Source organism: Strigops habroptila, chromosome Z, assembly GCF_004027225.2.
Source record: "Strigops habroptila isolate Jane chromosome Z, bStrHab1.2.pri, whole genome shotgun sequence".
NCBI classification, from domain to species: Eukaryota; Metazoa; Chordata; class Aves; order Psittaciformes; family Psittacidae; genus Strigops; species Strigops habroptila.
In genome coordinates this window covers 71188829-71206792 of record NC_044302.2, presented here as the reverse complement: position 1 = coordinate 71206792, position 17964 = coordinate 71188829, and the positions used below count along the sequence as shown (strand labels likewise).

The following is a 17964-nucleotide window of genomic DNA, read 5'->3' as shown; positions in this document are numbered from 1 at the left end:
TTAAAAAGCAGGAAAAGGCATTTTAATTAATTATTCTCTATCCTTTTATTTCTTCTATTTTCCTTCCATAATCAAAATTAATTTATCAGCCTTGTGGTCAAACAAAGCCTTTGAACTTACATGAAGATAAGACATGACTTCTAAAGATTTAATATAAAAATCTATGAGATTATGTCTAACCACAGTACAGAAATGTTGAAGAGCTGCTGTAAATATTTACATCGTTCTCTTTCTTAGATGAGAAATTTTAGAGATGCAATACACTTCAAGATGCTGATTTGAATGCTATGAAGAGAATACTTTCTCAGTTTTAAGTTGTTATGTGTAGTTTATCTATAGCAGCTGTTGCAATTAATTTTTGCTCTCATTTTCTACTTTCAGCAGTCAGCTCCTTTCTGTTCTCAACCTCTTTGCTCTTCTTCACTTTCCTCTTTTAGTCCTGACAGTTATGTACCCATACCGTACTAGTTTTAATTTCTAAGTTGCTGCTCTTCACTTCTGTTGTCTAACCCCGTATTCCGCTGAACTGGGCTTTCCACAGGCAATATTTCTTGTCAGCATGTTTACTGAAATGTCAGAAACCTAGCAGACTACTAGTACGCATGTATGTAACACTGGATGAAATCATGAAGTAATTTAAAATGCTGAGAAAATATGATGGGGCAATTATTATGAAACAGAATCAGTATCTTGTTATGTTGCTATATTAAATATGAGAGTATGCAGATTGTCGTAAGTTTACAAAATGAAATGAGTCTTTTTTTTCCCTACCCCTAATGTGTAACATACCACTAACAAAAATAATTTTCAAAAAATGCAGTAAAAATAATGTTCCTGAAAATCTGCATGCTTTTTTATTAATAGAGATGTCGGGAAACATTGTTATTGCTCAACTTTTCAGAATGCTCAAGCATCCTTGAACTATCTGCTGTGCTAATTTCGCCTGGTGAACATCTACCTGAACTCAAATGCAACAGAAAATCTGAGCTCTACAAAATAGTTTGCCACTGCTGCCATGGGGAACTTAGGGAAGATCTTCTCTGAAGGCAAAAAACTGCCAAAACCATGGCAAACAAAACACACTTAGAGCAAAGAAACTAAAAATCTCTTCCCAAGTTGCAGGCTTTAAGCCTGGACCAAAGAAAAGACAGAAATGTATGCTGATGAAGAGCATCTGGGTTTCACCAAAACTGCTAGCTCTAAATCCTTTTCTATGCATGTATTAACTCAGCACTCTGATATGTAAAGAGACAGGACTGAATATGATATGCTGATATTCTGTGGCACAAGTTGTGATTGTGTGCCATCAAGTGAAAAATGACATGTTGCCATTCTCTTTTTACTCCTTTTGACATTTTGTGAATTCAGTGTTAAACCAGTGAAAGAAAAACACTGCGTGGGCAAGTCCATCAGCACAGATTAACTATGTATAGTAGATCATAGGCAGCTTTTAAACTCTAAATTTATGCCTCACTCATACATTCAGTGACTGCCCAACTGATCAGTTCAATACCAGTGAAGTAACTTACTTCCTTAGAGACAAGGTCTGCGTTGGAAAATTTGCCAATTTTGCCATGCATTACCATGGTCAAGGAGGAAAAGTGACTCAACTTAAAAGCCATGCTGTGCATTCATTCCTGCAATACTTCACTTAACTATCTTTGACCCGGAGAACTGCAGATTTTTAAACAACAAACGAAACAAAAGCAAGAATAAATGATAAGCAAAGATCATGTTGAACTATGTTAAATTAGCTCTGGAAAATAAATAATAATAAAAAACCAAAACAACAAAAACCCACAATCCAAAACTTTCCCATTGGTGCTGAACACAAAAGAAATGAACAAAATCCCCTTCATCTCCAACACTCCGAAAACTGAAAAGCAGTTTATCCAATAATGCATACAGAAATATATATGAAACTAAAAACTTTCTACAAAACTGCTGTTAAGGTAAAACCAGTTTTCTGATCATTTCTTCATCTAGGACTGGACCAAACCTGGTAAAGAACTATAACTGCCATGACTTCTCATGAAAATTGCTTACTAGCTTCTGCAGAGCTCTATGTACATAGCAGAGTTGCAGAAATAGGACTGAATACCTAATGTGGCTTTGGTAAGTAACTGAAGAGGAACAGTATTTTTGCAGGACTATGTGAATTTTTGCTGGTCCAACAATAAAATTGTTGTTTATTAACTAAATACTTGCTTCAAAGCATTAGAAGCAAAAGCGAAGCACAGTTGTTACATAATGATGTAATTCACTATCTGTAGACATATTTCAAGAAAAACAAGGTTTTGAGGTTTAAGTAAAGACTACCTTATGACACTTAGAGAACTGTGATGATGTGTTTCACTTAAACAATAATCTGGCTGAAAAAAACAAGGTATGTGGCTGGTCAAAGTTTCCTCTTGCATAACTAACTGTTTCCTGTAAAGAAACATTGCCACAACTCTCCTCCAGTACCTCAACTTGAAAGTAAAACAGTTATCTTTTAGGTATCATATGATATCAGAGAACGTATAATTCTACCTGAAACAGGAAACTTGCAGTAGTCCTGTACATTTCAGACATTTTAATGCATACAATGGCTGTTTACAGCAGTCCACCTTTAAATTCAGAAAATTAAATTTAATTTGGCAAGCAAGTTAAATCCTCCACTTCAGGCAGAGCAGCTCTACCAGAAGGACAATAATATCTGCATGTTTAATAGGTGTTGTGAGAATGAACTCATTTATGGTCAAGAAATGCTGAGACTATGGTGACAGTAGCCAGCCAGCCATGGAAAAATATAGGTATTATGCAATCCATCTTTTCATTATTCAGTCAACATGTTCATCTCATTACATACAAAGTGACCATCATCAGTGTAAGGGTATTCGAAATTATAACCCAGCAGAACCAAAATTGAGAAGTAGTATTTGTTGCCTTTATAAAGGTTGTTAATTAAGGTTTGACACAAATTATCTCCACAATTAATGTTGTCAGTTTCTTGACATTGATTCTGACCTGAGCTGCTAGACACTCTGATACCAAACACAATTACACTGCACACATAGTTGTGCTTATTAACATGAGGGCAATTTTGATTGAGAACTGACAACTATTTTCAACCTCCCTTAACAACAGCAGTGCACAGTCCAACAAAAACTATCTTCAGCACACTTCATTAAGCACAGCAACAATCTGTATGGGAACCTTCCAGTGCAATTAAATCTGCCAAAAAAATCAGATGTAATAGTTGCAAACTATGATACCACAGCCCTTCAGCACTTCTGAAACTACCTGGTCACATTTCAATAAAGCTGCAATCTAAGAAGTGTAGTTAAAATAACAAAAGTAAAATTCAGTTAAATCAGCACCTCATATTTCTGGACTTGAACTCTCTTTGGGCATCATCAAAATTGCAGCAATATTGGCTACAAAATGCAAACAACAGAAATTTTGTTTGTTTCAGCTTGTTTATCTACCAGTGCCTACTCAGATATTTGTGCTAATATTGAATGTTGATACCTTGTCAAGGAAAAAAAAATTACAGCATATTTCCGTAACTTGGATTTACAGAGACAAGCTTTGCCATCCAAGGCCTGAGGGTTCCCACCTTCTGCTGCTTGTTTTGCACTTCTTGCTGGGACTTCCTGAGAAGCTCAAGTAACAACTACTGAACTACTGCAAATTACACTCTAATCTATGAAGGAAAATGGAATTTATTGCTACCTCACCTTAAACATCATTTGTTGTTTTAAGGAGTTTAAAGCCACAGAAGTTAGGCTGCTGGTTCAACGAGCAGTCAAGCTGTTGCCCCAAGGGGCACAGAAACTTCTGAAATACAGATAGTTTACCACTATCTAGAAAGAAGCTGTCTTTTTTTGCACATTGAGGCTCCATAAAATATATTTATAACATGACACTGAAATAATTCCCTTGGATTAGAACATTTGCAAGAGCAGAACACATCTTCTTGCACTTCCACATTTTTAAGTTCAAGTATAATTCTTAAGTAGTGAATGGAATTAACTAATTCATATTTCATCATGTTACGGAATTATCTGTTTGAGTTCTGCTGTTCCATACTCTGCTGTATTTTGAGACATGTAATACTTTTCCTCTGCACCCAAACAAAACACCTGACAAATGCTTTTTTGAATCAGTAGTTCAGCCTCCTTCTTTCCACAGCTTCTGAGAGCTGTTCTTGCGTAGAGATATTTTTATGGACATACTCCTCTAATTACAAGATGAATATGAGGGTAAGACTTCACCTTCTTTAAAGGTAAAGAGAAAGCTAATGGGATGTCTGCAGCCCAAGTACAGAAAGCTCAGCATGCAGACCTACTATGGACAAGACAGACAGAGAATGCAGACATTAACGTATTTCTGTTTCTAGACCCTCTATTTGGGGTGTACAGAAGTTCCTAGCATATCATCATTCAATTTATGCTTATTTTTATCATATTCTTGAAAGATGAAAATTTTCCTGCTTTTCACTGTAAACATCTTAAAACCGCATCATTCCCACATCTTTCAGCAAGAAGAATACTAACAATATGATCTTCAAATGCCAGCACACTCAGAGCAGCTGAATAGTTTTATTATCCTCTGAATGAAAACTACCAGGTTTTCCTCTTTGAACTACTAAATGCAATCCAACTATGCCAACTAATTCCAGCTGAAGACCTTGATACATTTGGTTCACAAAAATTATTTTCAGGTACAAGCATAGGTTTCCCAAAATCGTGGGGGAAGGAAACTAAGTTATTTCACTTCACAGGTGGCGCAACATCCTCTTAAAAATCCAGCCCCTACAACAGTGCTCATAAAATTTTTATAATACAATTAAAAATTTTATCTCCCCAACTTCTTTTTGCTACTTGTATTAATCTAAAACCAAAAGTATCCAGAAGAAACAATTATGTCAAAAAATGTCTGGTTTGGGGGGAATGTTGTAGTGTCTTTTTCCAATTTAGCAGTCACTTCCAGTTCCCCAACCTTCATTCAGCCAGTGCATAACCCACCCTACAAATTTAGTAAGCAGCTGTAAGGAAGATTATCGCTTCTTGATCTCTCAAGGAAAATACTGAAAGTCAAGTCTTCTTTATGGTTTTGAATTTTCTGCCATGCAGTGTCAGTTTACTAGGCTGGCCACTGGATTTATTCTTCCCTGAAATATGAAATCAAATGACATATGTAAAAGAAGGGCCTTACAGGTAGAATAGGTAGGCTACATTTTCCAAAAGGTCTAACGTTTAAACAGCACATCCCTAATTTGTACCTCTAGGCTGTGCAAACCTTGGTACCAGCTCATTTCATTGTGGGCTATGTATGCTTTTTTAGAGACAGACATTATTTGAGCCCTAGGGACATGGAAGGAATACAAACCAACACAGACAGCAGCATTTATCTGCCAACTAACATCACACCTCCTTACCCCCCATCCCTCCAAATTTCTCATACTCATTTACAGTTTATAATAACTGGGAGAAAGAAAAAGGCTTCTAGAAGTATGAAGAAGCTGTATGAAAAACCTGTGAGAAAACCTTTTCTTTATACTGTAGGCCAATACGTTTACACCATAATTAGGACAAAGCTGAAGAATATTGCTGTGTTTTTTCTACTAAAACTATTGCAGACAACCTGATAACAGTTTAACTTGGTTTTGTGAAAAATTATGAGGACACTTACAGTAAAACTGAGACCAGCCACTAACTACTATCTTGGCAGAATGCTATTGCACAGAGCCTAACAGGAATCGAGGGCTGACAGGCCATCAGAGCCAGCCTCCTCGATGATCAGAACAAATGGGAATGCTCCCAAATCCAGAGCTACTCCAACCCCCATCTCCTCTTGCCTTCAGCTCTCGAGTTGTTTGTACAGCTTTGCCTGCCAGTGCTACACATCCACGTTCACTACAAACTGTAACCTTCTTTTAAATATCACTACAGTGAATGAAACAGTTTTATACAATTGCTTCTAATTTCCCCTTATTTACACCAGTGTTTCTTCAATTGTTTCTACACAAGAATTCTAGTTTAAGGAATGAGGATGCATGGTTCTAGTACTTTATTAACCTGAGCACTGAAAGATGAAGGTATAGCATTAAGTACTCACTATGCAGTAAATACACTGGAGGACACGAATTCTTTTTTTCCACTTCATATAAGAATTTCAACACTTTAAATTTAACACCCCCCCTGCACATTTACCTTTAAGTTATACACCAGAGCATGTGGTCAAATGCACAATACAAAACAAAATAGGTATAAGCTTGTACGTATACATAATATTTATCACACACAGTGTATGTAAAACCTGGGTGGGTCTTAATCTACCTGAGTTAGAAAAAGGAATTTGCTAGTTCATCCAGTACTAAGCCTTCTCCCAGCAGCAATGAAAAGCATGAAGGCTCTTGAATCTAAAAGGTTAGTGACATGCACCACTTCATCCCCTAAGAACATTACATAACCTTGTCACAGTCACTAATTTAATGAAAGGAAATTCCGCTTCAAAGCTCTCCACTGCTTCTTTTTCAAATTTTAATGTCTGTAGACCATACATGAATTATTTGGTAACTGAGAGCTGACACTCCTTTTCAACGTGCAAAGTAGAGGCATTGGATCTTAAAATGCCAGGCAAGCTGATCTCTTTCCAGAGTAGTTTTGCTCTGAGAGAAAAGGAGGAATACTTAGAATCAGTGACTGAGAGATCTGGTTTATGACCAGAGATGGCTTTTCTTGGTGTTTCAGTCTTACTAAACCCCTCAAAATACAGGAAGAACAATATTGGGGACTGTAACTACTGAATGAAGCTTCCTTTTTTTTATTTATCTAAACATAACAAAATGTGTACTTGGCCATTTATAGACAAGGCAAATTGCTGATTAGTGACTGAGAGAGCAAAATCACCTATCTAACGATATGACTACTCAAAGAGAAAACAAAACATCAAACTCTATATACTAAATACGGTTGAGTGTTAATGCTTCATAAGGCACCTATATGAACAAATTCTCATAACTCCCGTTCAAGAAGAAGAGAAAATAACAAAATTCTGCCTGAGAACAGACAACATGACTTACTTTCATCTAAGTACCATCTTCCTTTTCCAACACTAGAGGCAAACTGCCTTGTCACCAACACCCCAACTAGCCAGCACACCAAAGGAGAACAGCATTCTGTTACAATCTGCTGGGTGAAGGTCATCTAAGAATCTAGACTTTCGTACAACATTCCCATATGGGTGAAATGCTTTAATGTTATCCACTTACTGTAAAATCATCCCTAGCTCAAGCCACCTGAAGGTACAGGCAAGAAAAAATATAAAACTCAAAATACACATTATCCACATTTATAAGGGCATAGGCAATAGCAAATTTGAAGTTATTCAATCTTTCTACTGCAGTCACCAAAACCAAAAGTTCTTCCTTCTCCACTTCTGTTTCCATATAAGGTGAGGAGGTTTAGCAAGCCCTTGGCTAAATACTAGTCCCCAGCCTTAACCCCAACAGACAAGGAATATACCCAATCTGTTCCTTGGGTGTACAAAGGTAACCGTTAGATTCATGAAAGCTGTCTCAAATATAACAACTGACCATCAACTTCCTGACAAGGTGGTTTGTATCTTCTCTTTTGAAGCATTCTGGACAGTCATGTCCTGTCCTGGTTGTAAACACATAGTTTTATACCTCTTTGTCAGGTTAGACTATTAAACTGCTGAGGGGCAGACTGTTGTTACCTAGGACAAATGAGTATGTGCATCTAATCAAATCTTACTGTCCATATGAACATAAACAGTCTGGGTAATTAAGGGGTTTAAGATGACTTCCTACTTGTAAGCCAGCATTGAGAGATGGCATGACTTGACATAAGCATAATTTATTGAGCCAAACTGGTTAATTAAAATACTGTATCATTAGGCTCGCTATAAAATAAAACAATACTAGGTAGCAGAGATTCATAAATCTTTCTTTCCTTCTCACTAGGCTAGAACTACTTTCTTCCAGAACTTGATAAACACCTCTCTATTACTTGTATAATGACATTTACCATTTACCTACAAACATCATTTATATCAAAACCTAAATGTGATGCCCAGCCAAAACACATGCACCTTTTACCAGCAGTGCTATGAGAGCCACACAATGCACCCCAGCCGCAGCTGTACTAAGAGACAGATGAGTGTGGCCTGTAAGATGATACACTACTGACGCATAAGGAGACATTCATAAACCAGGTCAGAAAACTGTTTATAAGTATTAAAAAAGATTCAGTAACTAAAGGCCCAAGTGGATTGTCCCAGTTTCTTGCCTACAAGTCACTGAAGATATACCAGTATGGTTAACACAGTACAAGTAGCCTGCTCTGAGATATGGTTATGCAGATGTAAAAGTACTGATTACAACATATTTACACTGGCAGTATTTTTGATACCATATATTTCCAGTACTACACAAGTGTCCTACTGTGCGTAGCTCCTGTGGCGACTACAAGCTACTGCAAGTCACATTTTGTTGTCAGTAAGGGCGATGCACGGACAATATGCAAAAAATGGTACTCCTCAAGTGCAGCTTGTAGTTAAAACTGCATTTGCTCTATGAACTTTTCTAACATGAGCCATATTGCTCTAACTCCTCTCCAATAAAGTTATACCAGCATATGAGAACTAAAACTCCCTACAGATGTATGCACAGCACAATTGTAACTAGCTTAAAAATTAAACTGAATAGTAGAAACGTAACCAGAAGAAAAACACATCACTATACAAAGGTAAACCTCTAATCACTGCAAGTCCATTTCTGTTTTAATTCTGGTATGCGACAGTAATTTGTACAATTACATTCTGCAATCTATTACCCAAAATCACTCAAGAGTACAATTATTTGATATGTTCTATGTTGCTGCAGCATCATACTTGCTTTATAAGAATCTTGCACGGTTATTCAAGTTACTTAAGTGATTTTAATATAATTTTCAGTAGTTGAAAATACACCTAAACAGACAAGCTTGCCCACAGTCCTATGCCTAGCTTACACCTATCTCACCTGTATCTCACCAATGACATCTTCCATTCTTGTCTTTTTAACATAAATCTGTTCTTTAAAAAAAGAAAGACGTATCAAGAAATTGTAATGGAACTGACATTCAGCCAAGGGCATGCAATTTTAAAAGGGATAAAATGACAAATTCAGGGTGGAAGAGGGGTAAGAATCTTGTGTGTGTCCAGATACCACACTGTAAGAGGAAATCTTACACTAGCATTCTCCAGCTTCCTTTGCCATTGAAGGTAAACCTTTTTTGCTACTCAACTGAAGAAGCCAGAAATTATTTTGTTTCATTTATACAGGTTATTTGCAGCGTCAAAGTTAAAATTACTGTCACATGTTTTTTATTCATATGGTATATACACATTGTGAAGAGCCTCACTTTTGTTTGGTCATCTACCTTAGAAGGAATTCCCATAATATATCACAATTTTGCTGTATACTCATGTCTTATCTGTAAAGTGATCATATTTTTACAGTGAAGGATCTCCCACAAATTGGGACCATGACTGTACCAGTGAAATACCAATGTGCGGAGGTGAGTTTAGCAGGGTCTGAAATACATTTTTCAGTTAGTAATTTGACACTAAGTACTTGCAATGCATTCTGTGATTCCATCCAATCCACTGTAGCTACTTAGCATTTCAGAAGATTAAAACAGACAAGCTTCCGAGACTTTTTTAAGATACAATGAAGCCTTCATTCTTAAAAAAAAAAAAAAAAAAAAACCAAAACCAAACCAACAACTAATTTACATTTATCTTGTCCTAGAGATTTTTACTCTGAAACCTCCATCTTAACTGCAAAGCACAAATCATTCCCCTCTTTAAAACAGAAGTAGAATCATAGAATCAACTAGGTTGGAAAAGACCCCATGAAGTCCAAAATTACTGAAATATAACTACCAATAAGGACTGCACTCTCCGTTTTTTCTTTTACGGGCAAATACATTTTCCCATAAATACACTTCCATTAAATACATTAAATGCAAATATATTTACACTAAAAAAAAAAAAAAAAAAAAAAGGGAAAGAAAAAGAAAAAGTAGTATCAGTTCCAGTCATGGTTTCCTTCTCATTTCACATCTAAGTAGCAAGAAGATTCAGAAAACTAATTCACGGAAGTTTGGTCTCAAGGGATCAAATTGGAAGCCAAAGGCACTGAAAGTGACAGTTGGCTACTGGACAGAAGAGAGGGCTGAGAGCCAAAATTTTGTAATTCTAACCCCGTCTCTGCTAATTGATTGTTGTTTAGCTTCAGGCAAATTACTTAACCTGCATGTCTCAGTTTCCTCACTTCCAGGATTATGCTACTCACATATGTTGCAAAACACAGGGAGGAGTATTATTGTGGTTATTGTCACTGTATTTACAAATTTTTTGTATAGATATGTGCTCATGCATCGAATGAGAGGGCTGAAAAACGTTCCAGTTTAAGCCCTATCATCTGTAAAAAACAAGGATGACACTTCTATTATGGTGAAGGGAAGAAAAACAAACAAACAAACAAGCTATATTCACATCTTTAGTGTCAGTGAAAACTGGTAGCTGTTTGGCAAAGTCATTAGTCTTTGAAAATTGCAGTCCTCTGCATATCAGTATTGAGAAATGTTGGTTTAATTAACAGTCTTTTCTCTAAGGAAATCAGCTTACATTGCACAAGCGTACTGAATAAGAACTGCTCATTTTGACACTAAGGGGTATGTACTAAAAGTGGTTAACTTCTATGAAATTATAATAAATTATTTCTGCAAAATACATTGCCTTGCATCATAATTTAACTTCAAAGGCGTATAACTAATAGTGTGTCTATTTAAATAATAGAATAGAATGTTTTAATGTCAATATAGCAACATTATAACATTAATATAATGTGAATATAATCTTAATGTAATTAACGATGTTAATTATAGTATTCACTAAATTTATAAAACACTAAATATACACAGGTATGTTCGCATCAAACTGATAGGCATGTTCAGATATCAGAACTTTAGGAAAATTATATTTCACATATAAGGCTTCAGCAACCTCTTGAAAATATACTTTATAATGGCTGTTTCATGAAGATAATTAAGAACCTGGGTTTGCTATCCATAAACTTAAATTTCTGTATGTCTGAACCTCAACAGCATACTCAAAATGTAGAAAATGTCTAGTAATCAGTCATTGCACTGCATCATCAAAGCTAAAATCTGCTCATAGGAATCATATAAAAGTAGGATAAAATTGGCATTGTTGTAAAAATTCTTGATTATTCTCTGATTTTTCTTTCTGGATGTAAGGAGACAACCAGAAATTAATTTCTCACCTTAAAACTGAAACTATTAACACAAATGCACATGAGGTTAGACCATTGAAGCTGGATATGCAAAGAATATAGCAGGTCACCCAAAAGAACACACAATAGCTGACCTTAAATATCCAAACACAAGAAGAATTGGGCTGTGGAACAACAGCAATAAGAAACAGGCTGAAAACATGGCTCATTTCATGAAAAATTGCTGAAAACTAAAAGAGAAGTAGAAACTGCTGGCCAAGCAATGCAGAAGGATAAGCCAAATCAAGATGAATTTCAGGTCTATTTAAGTAAAAAATTAAGCACAAATAAGATCTTTACATATTAATATATAGTCAGTCAGTCATGTAGGTTTATTAAAAATTAATGTTTGAAAGCTTTGGCTTGATTATGTATAAAAGTTGCTTGCTCCCAAGGGCTGTCAGGAAAGTCGTAATTTATTCATGTTCCTTAACATGCAATGCACTGCATAGAATAATAGGAAGACCTCCTGAATTACTGTATTGCTCATAAATCTCAAGAATCAATTACTATGTGTATTTTTCCTTCACTGAATGCCTTTAGAAAAGCAGTTTCCGGAGTTTCAGTAATCTTGCATATCACTGTGTCAAAAGCTGCCACACACAACTGGAAAAAATTCTAATTAGCGTTAGAAATCTCTAATTAGCATTAGAAATAAATATTTAGGAGTTGTACTTTGAGGATTTCACTTCTAATACCAGACCTCTTTCTCAAAGTAGACAGCTTTCAAAAATCTCCAGAAAAAATAAAGTCTTTGAAATTTTTGTTTTCATTAAAGTGCTCTTCACTGTAATAATATAATGCAATATAAGGGTACCAAAGCAAAACAGAAGTAGGGAGAATAATCAATATAAAATTATTACTGTTAGAAATGGAAATCAGCAAAGAAAAGCCCAGTGGAGTGCCAGATACATTTTTTTAATGTGTTTGGCCTTAACCCCAGCAACAAAGTTAATGATGAAGATACAAGGTTTAAATGTTTTGTGTGCTTTTTTCCTCCTCAATAGTCAATAGTACGGTATGTTCATATGTACATGTTGACCTTTTGTATCAGACTGTGGCATAAGATCAGCAGACATGGCAGGTCTTTTGCTGTACTTCTTTAATTTGCTCTACACTGTTACACATGAATACATCTGCTGGGCAGAGTTTAAAGAAGTATAGTTCTCACTCTTCCCTACACAGGAGGTCTGTATTGGTCAATGAATTCAACCTGTGACATTCTACTTGGTGTGAGAAGCTAGAAACATTATGAACTAAGCCTGTGTTTTCCTCTGAAAGCTCTAAAAACTTACTGGATGTACTGGCTCCTCTGCTGTTGTCCCCTGTTACTAGGACAAGAGTAGTAGGATGTTTGCAACTGTTCCTTCCTGTAGACAAACAGCAATATGCAGATATACGTAGATGCTAAGAATGAAGAAATTAATACAGTGTATAGAGGACCAATTTGTTCTTAAAATATTTTAAGTTATAAATACAACATCTGAAGGAAGAAATATGAGGAAAAATGAAATCTAAGGTAGCATAATTTTTAAAAGAAGCATTTTTCCATAATTAATTAACTGCTTTTATTTCAAGGAAATTTTCATACTTTTAGAATAATGTTACAAATTACAAGCCATTAAAACAAAATAAAACAAATTTATAATGCCTAACTATATGACTTACCATGACAAAGAAAATGCAAACTAAAGAATGTTTTTGTTTCTGAGTACATAAGGCTAACCTACGTGTGTGCATATTTATAGCACAGAAAAAAAAATACCAACACTGCAGAAAGTGTTAAAGGCATCCCTCACCTTTGAGTTTACCCATACTGCAGTCACTCCTGTAATTACAGTCACATACACATGTTCTAGTCAGTTCTAATTTAGGTAAGGCAGCACAGTTAACCATTAGCCACAGATCCCCCAAGCAGGTACCAAAGTAACTACACGGACCTCGCAGAGGGATGGGGACTCACATAATCAATGAGGCTACCCTGTCTGCCCAGTGATAAACGTAGCCAGAGCACATCTATATAGCCACAATTAAGAACAGCAATGTCAGAACTGACAAAAAGTATTGATATGCTAAGCTTTTTACCTTCCTTATCATTTCTCACAAAAAAAACATACTGTCGTGGTTTAAGTCCAGCTGGTAACTCAGAACCACGCAGCCGCTCACTCACTTCCCCCCTTCTTCCTGCCCCAGCTCCCAGAGGGATGGGGGGGAGAATCGAAAGAATGTAACTCCCACGGGTTGAGATACGAACAGTCCAGTAACTAAGATATAATACAGAACTACTACTGCTACCACCAATATTAATAATGATAAGGGAAATAACAAGGGAAGAGAATACAATTGCTTACCACCTGCTGACTGACACTCAGTCCGACCCGAGCAGAGATCTGGGCCTCCCAAGTAACTCCCCCCAGTTTATATACTGGGCATGACGTGCTGTGGTATGGAATACCCCTTTGGCTAATTTGGGCCAGGTGTCCTATCTCCGCTTCCTCCTGGCTTCCCCCCCTCCCTGAACCCAGGACACATACCAATCCACACTACATTACATACGCAGAACTGACTTGATTCTGCAACCCATTACAAAGACATTTTTGCCTTGTCACTATCAAAAAACAAGATTTTATATATGTGTGTAAATCTTTCCTTCCATGTTGGTAACCTCCAAGTTCAAATTTCCTGTAACAGTTGAATGTAAAATTTCTTTCACAATCCACCAGCATGTTTTCTCTTTATGCTATGTGGAACTGAATTCTTTATCTGATTCCCATCTTGAGCCTCCCCTCTTCTCCCACATCTGAGAATCTAAGTCCTTTCTGATGGAAGTCAGGGCTTATTTCTTAAGCTTTCTGATCATGTTCCAGTGAATGTTTCCACCATACTCTCAGTTTCTTTCTTATCTTGTTTACAGGTGATTCCTCTGCACCACAGCAAAGGAGTATGAAGTTAGTGCAATGACTAAAGCATCACACTGTTCGAAGGTGGAATGGCTATGACCAAATAATTTTAATTGCCAAACACTGCAAATGGAATAAATATGGATCTTGCACTGTGGAGCCAGAGCCAAGTGTCTGCAACACTGTTACTTGAAAATATTCATGCTCTTCTCCACATACTGCTTCACTGTGACCTTCCAGGACTGACTAAATTAACCTCTTTTACGAAAGAAATAAAAAGGCAATGAAAGTCACGCAGGTGTGCACAGTTTCATGTGAATGAGCAATGAAGAACAGATAAAAAATTCATACAGTTACGTACAATATCCAGACATTTACTTCTAAGAGCAGCTATCTTTCTCCCAAGATCAGATGAACGTGTAAAAAGAACACAACAGAACTGAGTGCTTGAGTGACTGATACCAAAAACGTGATACAGGGAGTAATGAAAGAAATTCAACCCTGGCTATTTCATGAAGCTGATTAAACATGGTATGGATCTGTGTTTCTGGTTTTGATTGTTTTCGAAGAGTGAAGCTATTAGATTCTTACAACACTGTGGGCCACAGACTAAGATGTAATTTTTTCTGTAGATGGGAACAGGTGAAATCCTGGTGCCACAGAAACCAGTAACGTTCCTAAATGGGGCAAGCCTTTTGCCCATCTTGCTAGATTTTCTGTGATTGTGAATGACTCCAGTACTAGTACTGCTTTTCAGGACAAACACCTACAGAATTATCTGAAAACTTCTACGATTATGCTCACAAAATTAATGTTGTGGAAGACACAGCACCAAGAACACTAATGCACATTAAAACATCTTACAAGCAGAGATAACTTGACTAGAGCTGCAACTAGATATCTGATGCAACTAAGTTTCTGTAAAAGATCATTCCTGTTAGGCAATCTTTGAAGACTGGACTGTTTTGAGAATAATTTTGTTCCATTTCCTTAGAAAATCACCTCCATCATCAGTTGATGTTATGTTTAATTCAAGAGGTTTTACATTTGATACGTCTGTAATTATGCAAAATATTTTCCCTACGAATACTATATACAGGTAAGGTATTGTCTTATATAAGCTAGCTAATTACTATTGTAAGCTGATCACAACTCAGTTAACTTTAGTGATGCTGCTCAAATTTACAGAAGTTGAAGATCTGGACCATTACTTTTACTCAGGCTGAGCGGCAAGCAGCACATATTTACAGCACTGTGATCAGGTATTAATTACATAGCTTCCAAGAATAACGTAAGTTTGCAAGCTTACTTCATTATGCACTGAATTAGCGCTGACTGCCTTGAAGTTGAGTGAATAGCTATAACCTGGTACTACTCATACTTTTGCTCCAGCGAAGTCTTAGCATACCAAGCAAGTGTAGCTGTTAGCTAGCAGTTACCATCACCCACAAGAAGAGTGAATACAGAATACATTCTATAGGCTGTGAAGTAATTGGTCTGGGTGACAGCTACTCACACTACACTGTACAAAAAATTAATAAATGAATGGGAGTAATGAAAGTTTTTCTCTTTAAGTCTTTACCCAGCTTCCTATGAGAAGAAAGAAACCTTTCTTTCAAATGAACTGATTAATATTGTGCTCAGCTCAAGTCTTGCAGATGAAAAGTCAAAAAAGTTTAAGTTTGTGACAGAAAGTTGCTTCAACAACACTTAAAAATTAATTTACTAAAATTTGAGACTGTATATTGGTTTTGCTCAGCAACTAAGAGCACAGCATTTCTTTTATTCCGGAAGTATGTGCATTTCAGTAAGTAGAAAAAATATACCTATTTATGCTAATCTTTCTACTTATTTAATTAGTCTTAGTGGCTTAATTAGTCTTAATTACTCTCAATTTATAATTAATTTCTAGATGTATATTCACAATGAAATCATTATGAGAGGAAAAGAGGTATAAAAATGTCGAACACCAGCATTGTTTACTGAGTTCAGCTTTTTTGGATAGTACGATACAGGAGAGAGGGCAGAGCTCGTTTTCAGCAACGAAAGGAAATGTATCATTATGTTTTTATGAAGTCAGTAAATGTAGGTCTGATCCTAGAGCATGAAAAATTTGCACTGAAGTGGAAATCCTCATGGCCTGCAGTGAGAGTATTCCCTGTGAAGTGATGCCAAGCATGTATCTATTTGTCCTTACATTAGAAATCTCCATATGTACTGAGTGTAATACTTTGTAACACCTCATCATGCCTCTGTGTTTCAAGATGCTTGTAAGTATCCACCCTACTTTGGCAGTGGGTGTTAGTTTCTTTATTAACCAATACCATCAATCTTGAAGGTCTGAGGGTCTGACTTGCTTCCCAGTAATCTTGGCAAAAATCAAGAAAAATTCCATTGAAATAAGGCTAATAAAGGGTAAAGAATGATGGAGGGGAATCAGGTTTTGAAGCTTTAATAAGAGGACTGTTTTTTCTTTAGGCTACAAAGTCCAAACAATTTACTGTAATTTTGTTACTACTGCTTAGCAGACTTCTTAGTTGGTTATGGAAGTTAATTATGTGATAAGATACATCATAGTTATTACTGTCAAAAAATGTACAAGTGTGTTGTATTAATTCAAAGCGTTCTATTACAATCAAGTGTGCTAAGTACATAGCAAAATCATTTTCTTCTAATTATTACTGCACAACCATTTTGGTTTTTTTAAGTCTCTCCCCTCCCACCAAATGCATAACAATGCATTTAGCACTATTAGCATATGTAGTCAGTGCACTTAGTATTAGTGGTTTATTTCCATTTATGTAGAACAGCAGAAAAAAATAATACAAATAGTGTATTTTGGGATGTGGACATTCAGATTCTTCCATTTTTATCTTAATACCATGGCACAGAAGAAACCACAATGTAAATATTATGTACAAATGTTTTTATCTTAAAAACATATAGAGATTTGCATAATTTTTGTCCTCAAGACCCTTTCTAGTGTAGCACTGCAAAGAAAGGAGCTAGCATGGAAGATGATGATGAGATGGTCCAAGGCCAGGTTGGACGGAGTCTCGGGTGACATGGTCTAGCATGAGGTGTCCCTGCCCATGGCAGGGGGGTTGGAACTAGATGATCTTAAGGTCCTTTCCAACCCTAACTATTCTATGATTCTATGATTCTATGTCACAGATAAAAATATGAAATACCAGATTAAAAGTAGCTTTGAATAAATTACGTTCTGCTTTCAGGTTTGTTATGGAGGCCAATGTTGAATTATCTATTTATTTTCATGTTTATTTACAGTTGTATTTTAATTTGTACTGGAACTGTGTTAAGTCCACATCATCTCTTTTCACACAATGCAGCTTGTGTTTGTGTATTGTCAGTTACAAAATGAAAAAGAACATTCACATTTCTGATCATGGAAAAGGAAAAACCAAAGACTAACAAGATATCTCAAAACACTAAGATTATTATTTTCACTCATGAGATTGCATGAAAGAGTACCAGTTGCAAACATAGGGAAAAGGCCAATTACAAATTCAAGAAGCAGTTGAATTGTATGTTATTTTTAACTGTTTCAGAGTAAACTGAAAGCTCAGCTCTACAATTATAAGTACCAGCACAGTCAGGAAAGAAAATGCTACGGCAAGAAACCATAGAAATAAATCCGTAATAACCACAGAAACTAAAGGAGTGGGAGGGAAGAATGCCTGTAATTAAAGT

The 17964-nt window shown here is 36.2% G+C and overlaps 1 protein-coding gene across 50 annotated transcripts in view; it reads right to left on the bottom strand.

Moving 5' to 3' along the window:
- PTPRD (protein tyrosine phosphatase receptor type D) overlaps positions 1-17964 on the bottom strand; it is a 1245299-nt gene that overhangs the window by 225800 nt on the left and 1001535 nt on the right. The gene's annotated exons all lie outside the window — the stretch shown is intronic.